The following is a 4,851-nucleotide window of genomic DNA, read 5'->3' as shown; positions in this document are numbered from 1 at the left end:
TTTTTTTTGTGTTTTTTTTTTTTTTTTGCCTGAGAAGTCAGAAAGAGGAGGCAGCCAGGGGTCAGATGGGGCTGGGGTTGGAGCCTCACGCACGCTTGCCTTGGTGGGGTAGAGACCCTCGGAGCCTCGGGGCTGCATGACCCTGGGCAGAAGGCTGCTCCTCTCCGGCTCTTGGGGCATTGCTTAACCCCTGTGCTCAGGCTGAGGCAGGTGCCCAGGGGGTATTCCATGTCCTCGTCAGAAAGAGGAGGCAGCCAGGGGTCAGATGGGGCTGGGGTTGGAGCCTCACGCACGCTTGCCTTGGTGGGGTAGAGACCCTCGGAGCCTCGGGGCTGCATGACCCTGGGCAGAAGGCTGCTCCTCTCCGGCTCTTGGGGCATTGCTTAACCCCTGTGCTCAGGCTGAGGCAGGTGCCCAGGGGGTATTCCATGTCCTCAAGTCGCCCTCTGAAAACGACCCTTTCAATGTCACTGCACAGTGTCCTGCAAGGCCGGAGACCATGTGGCCGACCCAGGGTTCAGATCCCTGGGTCAAACCCCAGACGCCTAAGAGCCTGAGGATCTGGAGGACTGGGGTGGGACAGGGCCCTGTCAGGGCACTTCCTCTCTCCTGCTCGCCCGTGTGCACACACACACACACACACACACACACACACACACGTGCTCGGTACACAAAAGACAGCGAACAACCCAAGAGCCTTCTTACATTCGCAGAGCCCGGCGCCATCGCCAGGAGCACGTTTAGAGCATTCTCACCCCGAGGAAACCGCACAGCCTTACTTAGACCCCTCCGAACTCGCCATCCCCTCCACTCCCGGGCCCTGGCGACCATGAATCCACTTTCTGTCTCTGCAAATCTGCTGATTCCAGACGTTTCATCTAAACAGAATCTAAGTATGTGGCTTTCTGTGTTGTTCTGTTTGGCCATCGGGCTTGTGCACTCGTTAGACCGTGAGAGAGAAAGTGAGAAATCTCCCCCCTGCGGGGGTGGCCACACCACAGTCCCCTCTCTTCCATACTCCCTTGGGGATTCTGGGTCTGCACACATACCTGTCCAGCGTGAGTTTCAAACCACCAGGTCCAGGACTCAAACTGCAGTCAGCCTTGTCAGAGCCCAGCACCTCAACCACTATGCCACCTATCGGCCTCTGTGGCTCTTCTTTTTTAAATTGGTGTGTGTGAGAGATGAGCAGCAAGTACTCCCTAAAGGGGCACAGTCAGGCTGCAATCCCTTCTCTTCCATTTCTCCATCTTGGTGGAATTGTGGGTGCACACACACATACCCAGCCTATTTCTCAAGCCTCCCGGCACGGGGATTCAAGCCATGGTCGGCCATGTAGAATCTGGCTCCCTTAACCACTAGACTATGGGGCCGGCCCAATACGTGGCTTTTGGTACTGGCTTCTTTCACTTAGCAAACTGTGCTCTGGGTTCCAACATGTCACAGCATGCGTCGATGTGTCATCCTTTTTTCTTGGTGAATAATATTCCACTGTATGGATGTACCGTACTTTATCCACGTAGCAGCTGACCGACATTTAGGTCGTTCCCACTGTTTGGCTATTATGAATACAGTGCCTCGTTTTTTTCTAGTTTGAAAATATTTTCTTGGGCCCCTGAAAAGTTCTAACTTTAGGGAACCAGCAGTTAGCGTAATGGCTATGTCGCTGGACTCCCACGTAGTCGACCGCGGTTCGTGTCCCGGACCCGGTGGCTTAAAACTCACGCTGGGCGCGTGTGCGTGCGTGCCCAAGATCCCGAGAGGAGAAAGGAGGAGAAGGGATTGCGGCGTGACCATCCCCCCTGGGGGGTGATTTCTCGCTTTCTGTCTCTATGTCTCTCTCTGTCTGGCGAGCGCACGCGCCCTACAGTGAAAATCTCTCAAAAAAAAAAAAAAAGTTCTAACTTTAAGCCTCAGCTTCCACTTGCGTGACATGAGGAGGAAGGTCCTAATAGCTGCATGCATTAGTACTAACTGAATGTCAAGGACCGTGCTCATGTGAAGTCGCCCACCCCTTCTCAACAAACACACAGACTTGGGAACAGAAGGACTGCAGCCCAAGTCACTCGGCACCAGAGCCAGAGGCAGGGGGCCACCTGGACACCCCTGTTTTATTCGAGCCACTCCTTTGAGCACACCGGGAGGGCTCGGGGTGGAGGTAACTTGTGAGGCATTCAGCTGCATCTTGACCTTGATTCTTTTTGTAATCTGGTCAGTAAATAAACAGAGTGGCTGTTTTCAGACCGCAATAAAAATAAATAAATAAAAAGTGTTGGGACTCAGTGGGGTTGGGTTCAATCCCCCACCCACCCTTTCGGCTGTGAGATGGGTTTGCTCTGTTTACTGGGTGCCCATTCCGTGCAAAGAGCTCGAGGAATGCACCCGAAATGCCGAGTGTCTCGCGGCGCTGTCCCGTGGCCTTGGAATTCGAGTCTGTCCCCAGAGAGGAAGCAGGCTCCAGTTGGGCACCGGCTGGAGTGACCTCCTGGCAGCTGTCCACGCGCCGCACTGCGACCAGACCAAGCATGAGCGTGACCACGCCATGTGCCTTGTGGCCTGGCCCTAGGCCTCCCACCACCCTAGGTACGTGGTGCAATTGTCCCTGGTACGTGGCTGAGGTCCCCGGCCCTGATGGGCACTGGCCACACATCCAGAAAGTGGCCGAGCAGCTTCATCAGGAAGAAAGATGAGGAAATTCGGAGGGAGGCTCTCTACTCAGAGGGGCCCGCATCGTCGTCCTGGTGAGAGAAAGCGACCGGGAGCCTCGGGGCAGCCCTGCCTGCTGTCCCTGCCACGGGGCCCTCTGCTCACACCGGGGCTACTTCGACCAGGACCGGGACATCTTGGCTTCATCAGGAAGTGAAGTTGGGGCCAGGTGAGTGGCACGATGGTTAAGGCAGCTGGGTCCCACATGGCCGACTGCATGGTTCAAGTCTTGGACCTGGAGGTATGAAAAATATGCCAGGTGGGGCCGCAGATGGTGTGGTGGTTAAGGGCACTGGACTCCCACATGGCTGACGGTGGTTTGAGTCCTGGACCTGGTGGCTTGCTTTCTCAGTCCCTCCCCCCCTTGCTCTGTCCCTCTCTGATCGAATTAAAATAAAAATATAAATAAAGTTGGGACCAGCGGTTAGCGTAATGGCTATGTCACTGGACTGCCATGTAGTCAACCATGGTTTGAGTCCTGGACCCGGTGGCTTAAACTCACACTGGGTGCGTGTGCGTGCGTGCCCAAGATCCCGAGAGGAGAATGGAGGAGAAGGGATTGCGGCGTGGCCATCCTCCCAGGGGGTGATTTCTCTCTTTCTGTCTCCCTGTCTCTCTGGCGAGTTCACGCGTCCTGCAGCAAAAATCTCTCTCTAAAAAAAGAATAAAGTAATAATAATAATAAATAAAATAAAACAAACAATTATTTAATAAATACAACTAGGCAGAAAGCTCTGGGAAGGACAGGCCCAGGGCCCAGGGCATGCCCCCACTTGGTGCTTCGCATTCCCCCAAGTCCCCAGCCCAGGGGGGTGGGCTTGGACCTCTGTGTCCCAAAGCCTTTCGGATGAACTGCTGACCCAGGCTCATAACCCTCCATCCAGCCCTGTGCTTACGGCAGTGCCATGGAAACACTCGGACAGTGTGGCAGGGGGCCCCCCAGGGGGGGGGGGGGGGGCGAGGCGGGTGGCGGGAGCCCCCACAGGTGTGGGGAGAGGCCACAGGTGCCACTGCCTGCCCAGCAAAATCTGTGAGATCCAAGCAGCTGATCAAGTTTGGGGAGCCAAACACAGGACCCACTGTCTACAGGAAGGAGGAGGATAAGGGAGAGAGCCTACTGACTCCCCCTGGACCTGGCCCGAGGGCCAGGCCTTCTGACTCCGCCCAAGCACCTGTACCCGTCACTGAACCTCGGCTGCTTGCTCTGAATCCCCAGGAGGGGTGGCCACACCACAGTCACTTCTCCTCCATTCTCCTCTCATTTTGGGCATGCATACACACGCTCCAGGCGTGATTTTCAAGTTGCTGGGTCTGGGGTTCAAACTGTGGTTGGCTACGTGGGGATCCAGTGCCTTAACGTCCTCCCCACCTGCTGGCCCCTGGAGAAACTTTAAAAAAAATGTTTTTTAAGATGGGCACCAGCAGATGGTGTAATGGCTACATAGCGGGACTCCCACATGGTTGACTGTGGTTCGAGTATCGGACCCGGTGCTTAAAATTCACGCCGGGCGCGTGTGCGTGCGTGCCCAAAATTCCAAGAGGAGAATGGAGAAGAAGGGACTGCAGCGTGGCCATCCCCCTGGGGGGCGATTTCTCACTTTCTTTCTCTCTGGGGAGTGCACACACCCTATAGTAAAAGTATATTTAAAATAACTTTTTTAGGCGCGCCCTTTCCCTCCTCTGCCGCTCCTGCTGCTGCCTGGGTGCTCGACCGGGGAGGACCTGGCACCTCTTCTGTGAAGCGGCAGCTGAGGAGGCTCCAGCTCTCGCCAAGGCTGATGAGAAGCCCAAGCAAGGAGCGAAGACTGAGAACAGCGATCATATTCATTTGAAGGGGGCGGGCAGGATGGGCCTGTGGTACAGTTTAAGGGGCACACACCACTTAGTAAATGAATGAAGCCTACGGTGAATGAGGGGGTTTGTCTGAGGCGGATCCGGTTCCGGTTTCATGGGCAGCCGATCAACAGAACAGACACACCTGCACGGTTGGAAATGGAGGTGAAGCTGCAGGTGATGTGTCCCTACGGCAGACAGAGGTGTCTACTTACTCCGGAACTCTGTTCTACGGCCCAAGGGCTCATTCTCAATTAGAAAACCGCAGTTTGGTTCCCCACGTCCTGACTACCGCAGGGTGGTCTTCTCTAT

Source organism: Tupaia chinensis, unplaced genomic scaffold, assembly GCF_000334495.1.
Source record: "Tupaia chinensis unplaced genomic scaffold, TupChi_1.0 Scaffold000067_1, whole genome shotgun sequence".
Classification (NCBI taxonomy): Eukaryota; Metazoa; Chordata; class Mammalia; order Scandentia; family Tupaiidae; genus Tupaia; species Tupaia belangeri.
The sequence above is the reverse complement of the archived record's forward strand: the minus strand, read 5'-3'. Positions refer to the sequence as shown.